Here is a 16,783-nt window from a genome sequence, read left to right on the forward strand (position 1 = left end):
GTCACACCACGAGGTCAGAGCCAGATGAGCCTGGGAGCGCTTGAATGCACTGAGATGCTGAGGCCCCAGAGAAGGTCCCAGGGCGGCCAGACCAGGAGAAAGGGAATGGAGGTGACAGCCAGGAGGTGGCAAAGTTGGGATCAGCCCTGGTCTGTGGGATGCGGTACAGCCAGAGCCGCAGAGAGGGCACCACCTCTGATCTCTGCTCCAAACACCTGGGAGAAGGTGGAGGTGGATCCCACTCAACCAGCCAGGCTGCAGACCCCTCCCAGGGGCCGTCCAGTTGCCAATGTCACTGGATCCCCAGGTCTGGCAAGTACACAATGCTCCCAGCTCATCCGCCCACAGGGAGGGCAGGCCAGACCCGTCAGCAAACACTCCTGGGTCACTCCTCAGCAGCCCAAGGAGGTAACTACTGTGGCTATTTCTACTCTCTGGATGGAGTTTCAGAGAGGTCAAGTGACTTTCCCAAAATCACATAACCACTAAGCAGGAGAGCTGAACTCAGAACCACTTCTGTCTGACATAAGGTCTCCCAACGTGGGGACCCCAGGCTCTGCGGCAGCTCTTCTCACGCTGTGATTCTCCGCTACAGCTGCTGCAGCTGACCACCTCACCCTGGGTCTGAGGAGCTGAGGCCTGAGGCTATAATGGTGGGTGCTGCTTCTGCCTGGGCCAGGAGGCAAGGAGCCGGTGGTGGGGGTACCCCAGGAACCGTGGAAGACAGCCCAGCCCAAGATTCCTGGGCCTTCCAAGCAGAGGTGACCAGGATGGGGCACTCAGAAGCTGGCAGCATGCCACCAGATTGCAAGGGGCAGGTCTGTGTGGCCGGGAGGACTTGCGGGATGTCCAGCAGGTCACAGCTGCTCTGGGTAAGGCTCTGAGCAGCTTGAGGCCTGTAATGGGGACAGAATCAAAAGAATTAAAGGCCAGGAGAGCCCAGACTGGCACGACTGTTCCCAGCAGCTGGGAAGCCTCACATGGAGGCTGTGACTTGGCCAGCTCCCAGGCAGGTGACCACTGGCATCTCTGCCTGGGCTGGGTGCCTATGCCCCACCCACACCTATTCTATTGATGTTTCTCCTAAAACCATAGAGAAAATCCACAGGCCACACTCACAGCCACTCCCCCACTATTCAGCTGGAAGCTGGTACTTGGAGCCAAGTCACCCAGGCAAAGACCCCTGGAAGCCAAGGAGCAGAGACACAGTGGGCAGCTCTGTGTGCACATGTGGGCGTGTGTGTGTGTGTGAGATGCCAGGGCTGTGGGGAGCCCTCACAGGCACTTGTGAACACACCACCACAAAGAAAGGCTGAGGAAAGGACCCACAGTAGGAGCCCTGGCACCACAAACTTGCCAAACATGCCGGGACCCTCCACACACAGAAGGCAAGGTTGCAGGGCTCTGCGGTCTTCAAGGACTTGGTTTAAGAAATGTGGGGGACATCCCTGGCGGTCTAGTGGTTAGGATTCTGCACTTCCACTGCAGGGGACCTAAGTTGGATCTCATCTCTGGTCTGGGAACTAACATCCTGAAAGTTGCAGGGCATGGCCAAAAAAAAAAAAAATCCAAAGTGGGACAATATTCTCAACCAAGATGTACAGGCCTATCTGGCTCCTGCTCAACAGGTACATACAGTTAGATTAGACTGACAGGAAGCTAGATTTGCTTTGCTGGAAGAGGCCTTAGCAAGCAAGGAGGCTAGCTCTCCATTTTATAAATGGGAAAACTGAGGCTGAGACTTTGAGGTACATAATAAAGACAATAGTTAACACCACAGCAGGTGGAAGCCCAGGCTGACCAGCAGGGGTCCCAGATGTTGTGAGAGGGGAAGGGGAGACAGGCACTGGGATCTCCCGCCTGAGCCAGGACAGGCGACTACAGCAGCGGAGGTGGGGTGTGAGGCGCCCCCAGTGGGCTGGACCCAGAGAGCCCCAAGGGGAGGCAAACCTGTCCTGATCCCAGCGTCTCCAGAGCCGGCATGCCCGCTGGCCACAGCACCCGCGCACAGAGGCTCCGGCACCCAGCAGACTCAGTGCCCCAGCAGGGACTGGGCTGGGAGCTTTTAGGCAGGCAGCTAACACGTGACTACCGGTGGGGCCGAGTCATCAGGAGGTGCCTCCGGATGGAGCGGGCCACCCTCTGCCAGGTCTCCTGAGGCTCTGGGCCTCAGGTTTCTGCAGCATCAGAGAGAAGACCAGGGTGAAGCCAAGAAAGCACTAACTAGTTGGGTTGACAGAGGGGCCACTGAGGAGGCGCTCAATGTCCCCCTCCCTGGGAGGCTTCCCAGGTGGCAGGACCCCTGCATGGGTGTGAACAGGGTGATCAGTATTTGTCAGGCACTTACTACCTGCCAGGCACTAAGAGCTCAAATAGGTCATGTAATCCCTTCTTATGACTTTCTGGGTGAGGAAACTGAAGCTCAGAAAGCTTCAGCCATTTACCCAGGGTCACACAGCCTTTCATAAGTGAGCACCTAGTGTGGGGGGTTGAAGAGAACTCAACTTCCCATCTCCTTATCTCCTCCAGGCCCCAAGGCCAGATTGTGGACATAACACTGTATTCCCAGCCTCAGTCCTCAGGGTCCCTGCAATGCCACGTGGTGATAAGTCACAAATAGCCCCTCTCTCAGCACACAAAAGCAGAGGCAAGACCCTCGCAAGCACCCCTGATCTGTGGCCATTCAGGCTCCTTACAAGTCCATGGCCAACTGGAAGAATCCTTACAAAGCACTTGTCTCAGGGAAAGCCAGGTGTTTGTAACCTACAAACACCTCCTCCTCCTTCCCTGCCCAAGGCAGACATCATTAATCCATCACAGAGCACTTTCTCACTACAGCCTGTGGTGGCCACGCCCTCTTTTCTAATCCAGACACTATCAGACTCAGGGCTTGAAAAATGCAGCCCTTCATCCGCAGGTAGGGAGTCGGAGGCTCTGAGAAGGGTGCCTCACCCAGTCACACAGGGAGCAAGCGGTCTGGACCAGGCTTGGAGGATGCACCACAGGGAGACAGGGCAGCTCAGGGTGCAAAGGCGGGAGAGGGGCATCCCTGGAGTGGGGAGGGCAGGCTGGCACCTCAGGGTCCAGTAAGCAGGCTAAGGCTGGTTGGGGAGAGCCCAACACCTCTCCCCTCACAGTCTGGGGTGATGATGGCCATCTCTTGTGCCTGCCCACCTTTCCCAGACACAGTCCTTCCCCTTCCCCAGATGTCACCCCCAGGCTGCAAACATTTGGAGTCAACACTGTGCAGGCCTTCAGGGTGGGGCCCCTGCCAGGCCCACGTGAGGCCTGAATAGAGCTGTGTGCTGGTGATGGGCCTGGCCGACGCTCAGCTGTCCCTGGGCCCTCCCCACTCCCAGGCCCACCTGCCCAGTTTCCAACCACTAACACCAGTCTTTCCACCTGTGCAGTGGCAGGCCAGGGAGCAGCTCCCCACTACAAAGAGCACATTTGGGGCGCCTACTCTACCAAAGCTCGCAGGGCCCCTCAGGCCTGGGCCTTCCTCAGGCCTCTGGGCTGCTCTGGAGCAAGGACTCCAAACCCTCAGCCCACTACCCCCCATGTCCTCCCAGCCCCGCAGAGCCAACAGGCTCCTCCTCTTCTCCAAAGCTCACCCCCTTCCCCCTTCTTCCCCCCTCAGTCTCCTTGTTTCCTCACACTCCCAGCACCCTATGGGGTCACTGGGCAGCCCAACCATTTCCCCAGTCACCCCAGCCAACAAGCCTGGCCTCCTCCCTCCTTTTCAGCCCCCAAATCCACTCCCTCCCCAGGTCCTGTGCATTTGATCTCCTGAATGATCAAAGCCATCCACCCACTCCTTGCCCACAGACCCCTCCTCTCCAGGCATTGCTATCTGGACACTGCAACAGGCTCCTTATGGATGTTCCTGTGGTGACCCTCGCCCCACGTGGTCCAGTCTCCAAATCACAGCTAATGGGAATGCTGGAAATCCATTGGTTAGGAACCAGTGGAAGCCCACCACTTCCCTGAGGCCCTTTTAGATTCTCCGGCCCTGGGCACCTTCTGTCAAGACCAGAAGGTGTTTTCCACCTTGTGTGAGAGTTGGTTTTGCCTTGGCCCCATCTCTGGCCAATCTCAGAAGTCCAGAGAGATTGAGGAAGGCCTGGAACAGAGCGGGCACCCAGTAAATGTTTGCTGCTCAGACAAAGACAAGGGAATAAGCTGCTGAACAGAGGCATGGATGAGGAGCTGGATGAATCATGAATGAGGAGACCTTCACAGGTACCGATGGGTGGTCGAGTGTGTAGATGGATAAACGGGGCTGACAGGTGGATGGATGGATGGATGGAGGATGACTAGAGGGGTAGATTAGTTAGGTGGGTGAGAAACGTCTGGATGAGTTGGATGGATGGATGTTTGAGTGGATTGGTGGATGGACGGATGGATTGAGTGGATGGATGGATGGACAGAGTGGGTGGATGGATGTTTGAGTGGATGGATGAATGAGTGAAAGAACAGATGGACAGATGAATCTATGGATGGGTGTGTGGGTGGGTGGGTGGATGGATGGATGAATGGGTGACTGGATAGCTGGCAGGGGAGATGAATGGATGGAAGGATGGCTGGATGGGTTGGGTAGGTAGATGAAGAGTTAGATGGATGGATGATGGATAGAGGGTGGATGAGAGGTCACATAGGTGGGTGGATGGGTAGATGGGCAGGTGGGTAAAGAGATGAATGGATGGAAGGATGACTGGGTGAACAGGTGCATACCCATGACCCAGTCTTACCTCTGGAACCTTATCTTCTAAGTAACGGTGCTCACCAAGCAAGTGACCGTCTTCAAGGCTGCACTAGCAGTGGCTGCCATTTCCCCACCAGCTGGAGAGGCCTCAGCGGCTGGAAGACCCTGAAGTTGATAGAGCACAGTTACCATTCTCCTTGCTGGGGGGAGCTCAACAGTCATAAACTCCCACACAAACCCCCATTTCTGCTTGCTTTCCCAGGACCCCGTGGAAGGTGGAGGACCCTGTGAGTTTGTTCATAACAACCCTTCAGAACCAGAGAAAGGCAGTACAATGCGGGCCCCCAGAGAAAGTGACCGCTGGCAGTTACCGAATGCCTACTATTGCGTGCCAGCCACTTGGTAGGCGCTTCACAGACATCAACTCAGGCAAGCCACATGACATTGGAACCCTATGAAGTCAGAGCTGCTGCTGCTCCTGCTGCAGAGACGGGGCACTGTCATGGTTCTCCTCAGGTCAGATGACCTCAGGGTGTGACTTGCATACCTGGCTACCTGCAGAGCCTTCAGCACACCAACCACAGGCCCCGCTGTGAGCGGACAGCCCCTGCCTTCCTCTGCAGCATGCCATAAGGTCAGGGCAGGGGGCAGGGGGAAGGGGGCATCAGGGAGTCTTTGGAGGCAAGTCCACCTGAAATGTCCTCTGGCCACAGTGGACACTGTGCCAGGCCACTCTCTCGCAGCCACCATTGGCGGGCATCCACAGTCACGCTGGATCTTCCAGCTGGGATTAAGGGAACGGTGGTGAGTCAGCCCCATATCACAAGCCTTCTCAGGCAGCGCCAGTGGTGGGTTTAGAAGCATACAAACCCAGTTTCAGTTGCAACTCTGCCTCTCACCAGCTGTATGACCTTGGCTGAGTCACTTCCTGGCTCAGGGCACCTGCTCATGCTTTTAGGAGGTGGCCTGGCTGGTCTCCCTTCACTCCGGGCTCACCTCAAGACACCCAGTCCTCAGCCTGCTGCTTCCCCATCCCTCATGGTTCCCAAAGCAGCAACCAGGGGCCTTGCCATTGGTCCCTCTAAAAATGATGAAGTCTCAACCCCAGACTCCCAACAGGTAGCTGGACTTTTGACAGAGAGGACTAGTTCCGGGGCCTCTGACCTCTTGTCCTTCTGGAGTGGACAACCACTGTATCTGGCCCTGGGTGCTGGGTTCCTGGCCTCAGTGATACTTCAACCTTCACAGCCCACCCTGAGGGATAGATGGGAAAACTGAGGCTGAGATGGGTGAGGTCACCGAGAGCTGGAACTGAGCAGGGGAGATGACATCTGGCCATGGGGAGGGCAGACGGAGGAGCGCCTGCCTCCCACTTCCTGGGGTCATTCGGCCTGCCTTCCCTGGCTCTCTCAGCCTCTGCCTCCCTGCTCCCTAAAACGGGCTTTCTCCTGTGAGGGAAGCAAACCAGCTCCACAAGGAGGAGACAAAGCCTTTGAGTAGAGCAGGGACCTGCCCCAGGTCACACAGACACAGAGTGAGTGGCAGCTCAGGGACAAGAGCTCAGGATCTGACACCCTCCCAGCACTCCATCTTCCCCTGCAGCGGCCACGGCCCATGAGACAGATGTGACACCCAACCCTCGGAGGTTCACTAAACATATTCCTGAGGGGGGTCCACAGTCCTGAACAGGGAAGGTCAGAGCAGGGGCAGGGTCTTCAGCCGACAGGGATGACCTGATGCGACAGCAAGACTGTCCTTCAGCCTCCCAGCAAGGGAGAGGAGCCCTCTGCTTCTCCCCCAGGACCATCCCGTCAGTCAGGGGCGGGTCCCTTCCCCTTGCTGCTCAGCCTTGCTCCAGTGCCGTGGGGGAAGTGCACTGGGCCCCAGCCGGGCACCACGTGGTTCCACCACCACAGTCACCATCCTCACCAATGACAACCTCCCCTGGAGGGTGGGGCTTGGGGACCAGCGAGCCTCAGCCCTGCATTTGAGGCCTGATCACCCCCTAGCTCCCAGTGGGAACTTCCCTGGGCCTCAGGCTTCTCATCTGCAAAATGGGGAGGCTACAAAGAAGGTGTCCAGCACAGCAGACTAACAGTAAATGCCGGCTGTCCCAGTGTTCTAAGAGGACGACACCCTCCTGTGTGGCCTGGTGTGTTGCTCTCAGGACGCACCCAACAGGCTCTGAAGCAGGAGAGCCCTGAGCTCTGCAGGGGTTGGGTCTGGCCGCCCTGCCCCCACCCCCCAGCTCTGTGCCCAGGGTGTCATCTCTGGCAAGGGTACCCGGTAAGTGCTGGCTACAGGAACCACAGCGAACACAACCTCTCAGGCCCCTTAGATTCCGTGGCCTGGAGACGGCTGGATGCACTGACCACAAGGCTAGGCTGAGCCATGCGGCCAGGAGGGATAAATGTCCACTCTCTGAGCCCCGAGGTGAAGCCAGGGCAGGAAGTTCTGGCCCTCAATGTGGAAGACAGGTCACGCCAGGCACCAGGAAATACTTCCGAGGGTATTTTTATCTTGAGAACATCCTTCCACGAGGAGTAGGAGCAGGAGGGAGACAGGGTGTCCTTGGCCCCGGGCCCCTGAAGCAGCAGAGGACAGACTCCTGGTGCCCTTTGCTAGAGTGGCCATTAGAGACTCTGCCCCATCCCTGGGCCTCCTTGGGTTCCGGGACCAAGTGGGGCCTGGGGGATCTTGGGGTTACTCATGGGGCCCCCAGCTCTGCTCAAACTCACTGTGTGGCCTAGGGCAGGCCCCCGTCCCTCTCTGGACCTCCCTCTGGGAGGCAAACTTTCCTGAGCGCTCACTCACTGCTGGTCTCAGCTGGGCACCAGGGGCTCTGTGATGGACCAGCAGCGTTTGTCTACAAGGGGCACCTCACCAAGCAGGAAGACAGCGAGCTAGGTAGCAGCCATAACGGGCAGGGTCAGAGGCACGGTCAGAGCCTTTGGAGGCCAGGGGAGGAGTGTGACCCAGTCGGGGGGCAGGGGACTCCCTGGGGAGGGCCCAGCTGAGAGTGACCACCCACTGCCAGGAGCACTCGGGGTCCCAGAGAGCAGGGTGCGCATTGGCTCTGCTCTTCACACACTAGGCCTTGGGCAAAGCTCACCCAACTCTGAACTCTGCTCCTACTACACGTGAGGGGGATGGCCCTTCCAGCACCTGCATTCAGCTGAGCAGGGTGCAGAAAGAGACCCTAAAAGCAGGGAAACAAGGCGCTGAGTGCCTGTGCACTTCACACCGATGTGTAGAAGCAGAGGTGCTGAGAGGCCCTGCACGTTATTTTAATGAGTTTGGACTTGGCCCCAACGGCAATCAGGGCGCCAAAGAAGAGTTTGAAAGTATAAAACCAGAGGCAGTATGGCTTGCATGCCAATCTTGTCTCTGTCCCTTCCTGGATGACCTTGAGCAAGTCATATAACTCTCTGAGCCCAGTTTTCTCACCAGTGAGATGGGATGAATAATGTTATCTATTTCATGTGGTCATGATGGGTTTCATCAGGTTAGTACACAGAGCTGGAAATATCCTGGTCCCCCCACACCTTCCCAACACCACATCTCTGAGCCTCTGACTCACCCTGAAGGGGGAGGGTCACAGGTCCCTCCATGGAGGGCCTGGACTGGACTTCACTCCAAGTAGGAAGGGGATAGACAGGATGGGAGGGACCATGCAGTGAGCAAAGGCACTGTGGTGTCTGTTTTCCTTACAGCTGTAATTTACCAATCTTCAACTTAAGTCTCAAACAGTTTCTAAGTGTGCACAGGAGAGCAGAGACCTGAGACAAAGGGACAAGGAACGCCCTGGGACATGAAAGGCCACGAAACAAAAGGTTGGAAAATCGGCCACCATAAAAATATTCATGATGTTGCTTATTAAAATGCGTTGTAAGCAAAATGGACGGTAAATGATACGTTTGCTATAGAAAGGGCTGATAGACTTAGTATATAAAGGGTTCTTATAAATCAACAAGAGAAAAGGACACAGTGGGAATATGAAACCCCCATCCTCAGTGGGGGACGTCTCAGGAGTGTGCACACCCAGAGCCTCAGCCTGGGCTGGGCCCTCACCTCGGAAAACCCTGCTCTGCGTTTCGTCTTTCAGATTCCGAGGATGCCTCCTCTAGGAAGCCTTTCAAGATTTCCCTGGGTCCCCTGCTGCTCCCTGCCAGGTCCCGGCAGCACATTTCTTAGAACCCTGGAAGTGAATGCCTAGCTTCTGCTGAGTGTCTGGCACTGCACCCAAGGACAGTTCAGGTGAGATGGCCCACGTGTCTTTGAGCAAGGAGGAAATAAGTTGCAGAGAGAAGCATTGTGTCCACCATCACCAAGCCCCGCATCCACGACCTGGCCTCTGTCCCTCTGTGTCCAGCCACCTCCTCCCTAAGGAACCCTCCTGACCGAGGGCCACCTTGCTTCATGGCAGGCTGGGCACAGTGTGAGGCCTTCCAGGCAAAAGTCGGGCAGGACACGGCCTGACTCCTGGCCTCAGTGCCCCATGGACCTGGACGCTTGCTAGGGGAGCAGAGGGACTGTTGTTTTCTCAGTTTCCCTCTTCTCCCCATCCTCATCTTGTAAATCTGGCTTTATTTTGGGAACAGAAGATTCACTAGGAAGGCCTGACAGACCTCTGAGGTCCAGGATTCACCCTGGGATGGGCCGGAAGCTGTGCTCTGAGATCAAGAGGCCGAGAAAACAGGGTGGGCTTCCTGACGACCCATCATTCCACCCAGGATCCTCTGGAGAGCTGGGCTCCAGGAGCACAGCCGAGGCCTTGGGCCTCCACCTGCTCGACGGACGGGGCATTCACTCACTCAGCAGACACCGCCTGGGCCTCCGCTGTATGCAGACACGGTGCTCAGGGCCAAGACTGCGTGGGGGCAAGGCAGACAAAAACCATGCTGGGGAGGAAAGAACCGAGTCATACCTGAAGCAGAGTGGGCAGAGGAAGACCTCTCTGCGGGGGTGACAAGTGACTTGAGGCTTGCAGGAGGAGACAGCAGCGTTCTTGGAAATATGAGCAAGGACAAAGACCTTGAGGCTGGGATGTTGCTCCATGTGCTCAAGGCACTGGAGGGAGGCAGCAAGGCTAGAGCTGCGTGTGCTGGGGCACCTGAGCCTCCTCTTTCTCATCTGCCAGCAGTAAGAACAATCCACGCCCCAGAAATGGCTTTTGGAGGAAACGCTCCCACGTCCTGCCTTGCTCGAGGAAACTGAGGCTCAGGGTGGCAAGGCAGCAAGCTAGAGGGCGTCTGACCCTCTGACCCACACAGCCTCACACTGGCCTCCACCACAGATGCTTTTCCAAGCCTAACAGCTGGAACTGTGCACCCATGTGGACACTGTGACATGGGCTACTTCCATTCACACTACGGTTCCTTCGGATAGTCACAACAGACTGGGGCTCAGAGAGGGTGAGCACCATGCCCAGGGTCACACAGCTGGTCCACCCAGAGCTGGGTAGGAATCACTGGAGTCCAGATTCAGGGCCATGGAAACCAAGACTCGGGCACTGACCACATGTCTGGCCCAGATGTCTCCAGGAAAAACCAGTTTTCTCCAAGGGGCTCAGGAAGCTTTCCCCAGGTGCCTCTCCTTCATGGCAAACCAGTACTGTGGGAGGCCAGGGGCTGCAGAGAGCCCAAGACTAGGGGACAGGGGCCTGGAGTCTGGACCATATTAGGCCCTGTTGTGCTGTGTGGCTTGAGCCACTGGCCCTCTCTGAGCCTGTGCCCAGGAAGACGAGGTAGATTGTGGGGGCAGTTTCCCCAAGAGCGGGAAGAGTGGCCACTGAGAGCCCCAGGAAGAGCTTTCTCCTACCTGGAACTTTATTTAGCACCAACTGTGTGCACCTTTCAACAATCCTGAAACTGCCCCAAGAGGAAGCAACAGGGTCAGAGATAGAATACAGTGCCCCAAGGCTACAGGCTAGTCAGTGCCATCCTCAGGCCGGACATCCTGGAGAGGTTGTGCGTACCCAGGGGCTGGGGCCCATGACCAGAGCCCAAGGGATGGAGGCTGCTCCTGCCTTCATCTGCACCATCAGCACTGCCAGAGGCCGGGGCTAGGGAGTCCTACACACGGTCCCGGCCTCACCGGCTCCAGCCTACCCTCCTCTACATCTGAGCTACATGTTTATATGACTAATCTCTGTCTCATTTCCAGATCTGTGAAAGGGACCCAGTTCTACTGCCTGCCTGTTAGTCTACACACAGTGCCCAGACCCCAGTCCAGCACACAAACGTATGCACACACATGTGCACACATCCTGCATAGACAGCCTGGGGTGTGGGTGCGTGTGACTCCAGGAGCGTCAGAGTGTGTACGCACATGGCCCCAGTTTGTTTCCCCAGAAACAGATCTAGAGTGGAGGTTTTGGGAGGTGACCGGAGAAGGACAGCAGCTGGAAGCAGGTGCTGTGGGAGCTGGAGGCTGCAGCAGCCAGGAGACAGGGTGCTGTGTTCATCACGCAGCTGCGTGGCCAGAGGTGGCACTCATGCAGAGACCAGGGCACGAGGAACAAAGCTCACACACTGACCGGGGAGCGTCCACACCCCTGCTCCTCTGGGAACACCAGCAAAAGGGCCTGGGCTGTGTCCTCACGAAGGCACATCTGTGCCTCCATCACGCCAGGGCTGGACACCATGGGGTGAGTCTCCATGTGTCTGTTCTTGCACGCGTGTATCTGTATGTGTGAGCTGTGTGTACACACGTGTGTAGGAGGTGTGACATAGCCATGCACACATGTTCAGGCTACATGCATGTGCATGCACTGAAGTCCCTCACCTGACCCTGGCTGCAGCTGTGGGGTGAAGGCTATGGCTGGCCTGGTCACCCTGGTAATGGGGCAGGAGCTGGCTAAGCTGGGGCGGCCTTGGTTCCCAGAAAAAAAAAATCAAACCACTGAACACAAGAGGAGCAGGAGGGCTGAGAGGGCCAGGCTTGGCCCAGGCTCCATTCGCAACCTGGCCTGTCTGTCCTTGAGCCAGTGAGGGCTGCCAGAGCCAGGACACGAGTGCTCGACCCAGTGGGCAGACAGTCCGTGGTGTGGGTCCCTTCGGAGACCGGGGAGTCCACCGGGGAAGGCAGCAGGCAGGGACAGGGACTGGGTGGGGCCGCCCTGCAGGTTCACCGGGCCCCAGAAGAGGGCGCTCCAGACGCCAGGCACATCAGGGCCGCTGGGCCGAGCCGCACGCGTCACCCTCTCCCGCCTGTTGAGGCGCTAACTGCACCGCCGCCTTGAGGCCGGGGCACTAAGCCGGGTCGTGTGATGATTTATTCACGAGCTCCCGTCCCCTTCCCGTCCCCACGACCAGCTCGTCAGCCTCGCTGCCCTGCCGGCTGGGGAGGGAGGCGGATCCTTGCTCGCAAACATTGCCCGCTATTTATATCTCATCAGACGGAACCAGCCGGGCGCCGCTCCCCACAGGCAGCCACCCAGCAGCGTCAGGCGGAGTCGAGGTGCACACACTCTGCTCAGGAGCCTGGGCCAGACCTCCGCTCACAGCTACAGGGGCTTTGCCCTGCCTGCTCACTGCGTCCTGAGAAAGCCCTTTGAGGTAGGGTCTGCTGCTGTCCCCAGCGGGCAGATAAGGAAGCTGAGAGCTAAAGTGACTTCTCCGAGGCCACACAGCCTGTTAAGACGCAGAGCTGGGGACAAAACCCCTGCCAGGCCGCCCCCAAAACCTGGGCCTTCGCTGCACAGCACAGACCTCCCCAGTTGAGTCCCAGAGGCGAGGGACTCATTACGATTCCTGTTTTACAGAAGAGGAAACTAAGGCTCAGGGAGGTGAAGGGACTTGCTCACGGTCATGCATCCAGGAAGGGAAGCCAGACACATGACCCTGCCTGGTAATGTGCCCCAATCCATGCCCTGGTGACCCTCCAGTGCCTGCAGGGGGCAGCCCCCGAGGGGAGAGAATGGCCCAGCATAGCCACTCCCCACTGCTACCTGAAGCAGAAGCCATGTGGGGCCCCTTCACCTTGCGAGGTGGCCCTGCCTCAACACCCAGCCCACCTTCCAGACAGCTGTGGAGGCCAGTTTGCCGGGCTCTGGTGCCTCCAAGGGCCCAGCTGTCAACACAGGGACAAGTGTGAAGAGGCTTGGCATCCTACTGCTAACCTCTGACCATCACCCTCACAGGCGAGGGGCCCCTCAGTAGGCCACAGCAGCACTGGATGGGGGATTCCGGGAATCCCTTGCCCATCCCCCAGGCATCCCGTAATCCCTGGCTTCTCCTGAGACCCTGGGAACTGAGCCAGCTAGAACTCTGGCTACCGAAATGCAGTGTGGGCCTCAGTGTCCTCATCTGTAAGACAGGTGCAGCAGGCCCTCGAGAGGGGCTGGGCCCTCGGGATGTGGGGCCCAGCGCTGGGCCTTCACAGTCACCTCTCAGCCTGTGGCCACAGAGTAGCCTTTCATGTTGACGATTGCAAAGTGGGAAACAGCCCACCTGCGAGCTACAGAGCTGCATGGGCTTTGCAGTGTGCCAGTTCTGGGCTCAAATTCCATCTCTGACTCCTTGGTTGCATGTCTAGGCACCTGGCAGCCCCTCTGAGCCATGGTCTCCCTGCCTTCCCACAGGCCTGTCCAGGTGTGTGCCAGACTCCACTTCAGCTTCAGCAAGCGCCTGAGAGCCAAACAGCTTCTCATTCCACTCAACCCCAAGGCCAGGGCAGCAGACACCCCTGAGGGACACCTCCACCTGGGCCTCCCCTCCAGGGCCCAGTGAGGGCCCGCAGTGCCCCAGCCACAGGGCACGGCCCCTCCCTACCCTCCCCCAGCCAGTCCACTACCCTGCCTGTGTGCCGACTACGTGCAATCCTAGGGTTGCAGGTCAGATGAGGCCAGACCCTGGGCAGGTCACTGGCCTTTCAGGGCCTCGGGTCCCATCTGTAGTGTGCGGGCATTCAGATGTGACGGCTTTGAGGACTGACAAGTTCATAAAGAGCCTAGAGAAGAGTAACCACCACCACCATCATGAGCAGCAGCAGCATTTCTGTGCCAGGCACCAGGGGGACAGCAGGAGGGACCCACTCACTCCAGCACTGGCCATGCTGTGCGCTCATGGTCTGTTTCCAGGCCTGCCAGGCCCCAGGAGTCCTCGAGCATGTCCAGGCAGCCCTTTTCTGCTGCCCCAGCACAGCCTAGAAAGAGTTTCTGGAAAGAAGATGAATGCACGTTTTCCGATGGTTTGTCTCTGGCAATGCTGAACCCCAGCAGCTCCCACTGGCAGCCTGGGGTTTCTTTGTATCACACAAACCGTGGCCACACTAGGTATCCCAAGCTTCTGGATCTGATTCATCACTGGAGTCACCCAGCACAGTGCCGGGCAGGAGCAAGGGCTGACATCTGTGTGCAGAACCAGAAATGAGTGTGCACGTCCACCAGGACTTTATCTCGATGCTCTCCCTTAAGCCTCCCAAGAGTCTTGCTTTGACATCAGAAGAAACTGAAGCACAGAAAGGTGGCCTCTGAATGCTGAAGACCATGTGGGCTGTGACCAGCAATGGCAACAGCCCCCTTGAGCCCTGGTGGCACTCCCAGCCCCGAGCTTAGGGAAGCCACATTCTAGCCCCAATGTAGGCCCTCAGTGGAGACGTGGAGGCTGGAAGGTGGAGCAGGAGGCACCTGGAGGCTGCACTTGGGTCTCTGCAGCCTGCTCTGTATAATGGATTGTAGAGATAAGCCCAGGACCCGGCAGAGGGCACTCAGCCATCAGGTGTGGAAGGAAGGGTAGGGGGTCCTAACTGTCCAGGGTCCACCAGCCTCCTGCCACTCAGGCCTCCACCTCCTATTGACAGGTCACCGGTTCAGGGATCTCAGGCCCCCAGAGGGGCATTAAAGGTCCTGGCACCAGGTTAACAGCCAGCAGACTGTGATGGCCCCATAAGCAAAGAAGAGGAGGCTCCAGGCCTGGCACAAAGGCAGGGAGTTGCAGAGACTCTGTGCCCATGAGCAAGGGCAGCATGGAGGTGAGGTGAGCAGGCTGGCCCTGAAAATAGCCAGGGATGTGGGGACAGACCATTTGGGGCCCTGAAGCCAGGCTTCCGAAGGCTACTCTGTCAGCCACAGCCAGACTTCTAGACAGAGGCTCAGAGGGGGCACCTCAGGCCCCAGAAAGTCCCCAACCTCCTCTGAGCCTCATGCCTTCCTCTGTAAATGGGCTAAGAAGAGCACTGGCACCTCCTGAGGTCGCCTCAGGGAAGCCATGCATCAACACCTAGAAAGCCCAAGGCAGCAGGAGCTTCCAGGAGCATGCTTTCCCGAGACCCAGGAGCCCGCCCTCCCTGCAGCTGGGGAGAGGGGTGGAGAGGTGACGGGGTCAGAAAACCCATGAGCTGGGGAGGTGCTGGGACAGAGTGCAGGCCGGGGATGACAGAAGGCACTGGGACCTAAAAGTTACTGAGGGTCTGGGCACAACACTCAGGTGCTGCACACACGCAGTGGCACAGCTCCCCCACCTGCCCCACTGGCTGCATCCACATCACTGTCACAGTGCACGAACCCCTCACTCCTGCTTACACGTTCAGACACAACCCTCCACACAGTCACGGCCCTGGGCAGCCACGGAACACACCGCCAAGCACCCCTCCTGCTCACTGGCCGTCCACACTGTTTGCCATTCACACAGCCTGACCCTGTCTACAACCCTGACCCAAGCCTACCCTCTGAACCCACTTGCTTGGGCTCTACCCTCTGAGGATGCTGTGCTGTAGGCAGGGGGACACAGAAAGGAGGGTGGTGGTCCGTGAGACCCTGCACTCCCACAGCACCCGCCCCCCGGGCCAAGGGGAGCCAGGTGGCTTGGCCTCCCTCCAGATCCAGCCACCAGCATAGTGCTGATGGGAGCTCCTGCCAGCTCCTCAGTGCTGACAGGCTGATTAGGGGGTGGGGGGCCAGCTGGGCCCCCGCCTCCCACTGGAGCAGCTGCAGCCTTTGAGGGGTGCCACAGGAGGGGCTTCTGTCCCCTGCCTGCCTTTCTGCCCTCCCTGCAGCAGGCGAACCCACCCTTCCCTGGGGAGCCCACGCCTGGGGGACTGGGCACTGTAGGGCATACACACGTCCACAACTGTGCCCCTGAAGTGAGCACACGCTGAGTGCCTACTGTATGCCAGGCCTGTGGAACCCAGGGTTCCCATGGCTCGACTTGGGTCTGGAGTGGGCGACGTGACTCTATCGCACTCCCAGCGACACGGGGCTCGGGGGCTCCTCAGTTCACCGCGATCCACTCCTACGAGGGCACACACCAAATATAAGGGCACACACGAAAGAGACATGAACCCAGTCGCAGCCTGACACACCTGACCCGGTGAGCAGCGTCCACCCCCGCCCCCCTCAGGCCCCCTCTTGGTTCCTCCCCAAGTCCACATGGATCTCTGCTCAGACGACCCTGCCCTCTCACAGGTCCTCTGGTCACAAACTCAGTCGCCTGTGGACATGTGAGGGCCGGGATTCCCTTTTTCCTCAAGAGTGTTTCTTAGAGCAGTTTTAGCTTTACAACAAAATTGAGGGGAGGGAATAGAGAGTTCCATTTACGCTGACCCCGCACACGTACAGCCTCCCGTCATCAGTGTTCCGCAATAGAGCAGGACCTTCTCTATGACCCATGGCCCTGCCTGGGCCCGTCAGCATCACCCAGAGTCCACAGGTTACATCAGGACTCACTCGTGGTGCTGTACGGCCTGTGGGTTTGGACAAATGGACCAAGACTTGTATCTGCCATGACAGTATCACACAGAACGGTTCGCCGCCCTAAAAGCTCCGTGCTCTGCCTATCCATGTCCCCTTCTCCACCCCTGGCAACCACTGACCTGCCTGTTGTCCATAGGTCTGCCTTTTCTAGAACATTTGGTAGCTGGAATCACATAGCACAGCATGCAGGCCTTCAGGACTGGCTTCTTTCACTTCTTTCGTGCGTATGGCTAAGTATGCATTTGGGTTCTTCCATATCTTTTCATGGCTTCAAAGCTGGTTTCTTTTTAGCACTAAAGGATACTGCACTGTCAGGGTGGACCACAGTTTATTTATCCATCACCTACTGAAGGACATCTTGGTTGCTTCCAGGTTTTAGCAAT

At 57.9% G+C, this 16,783-nt stretch overlaps 1 protein-coding gene across 2 annotated transcripts in view; it reads right to left on the reverse strand.

The window, feature by feature from the left end:
• KCNJ12 (potassium inwardly rectifying channel subfamily J member 12) overlaps positions 1-16,783 on the reverse strand; it is a 37,117-nt gene that overhangs the window by 5,751 nt on the left and 14,583 nt on the right. Inside the window, exons 1-2 of one of the 2 annotated variants that reach the window (XM_040245755.1) lie at positions 9,633-9,855; positions 4,752-4,870 (exon numbers count right to left, since the gene is read on the reverse strand). The gene's annotated coding sequence lies outside the window, so the exon portion shown is untranslated. Of the gene's footprint in view, positions 1-4,751; positions 4,871-9,632; positions 9,856-16,783 lie in introns of those variants that run through there. The other variant, XM_040245754.1, reaches the window with a different exon arrangement.

Source organism: Oryx dammah, unplaced genomic scaffold, assembly GCF_014754425.2.
Source record: "Oryx dammah isolate SB20612 unplaced genomic scaffold, SCBI_Odam_1.1 HiC_scaffold_8, whole genome shotgun sequence".
NCBI classification, from domain to species: Eukaryota; Metazoa; Chordata; class Mammalia; order Artiodactyla; family Bovidae; genus Oryx; species Oryx dammah.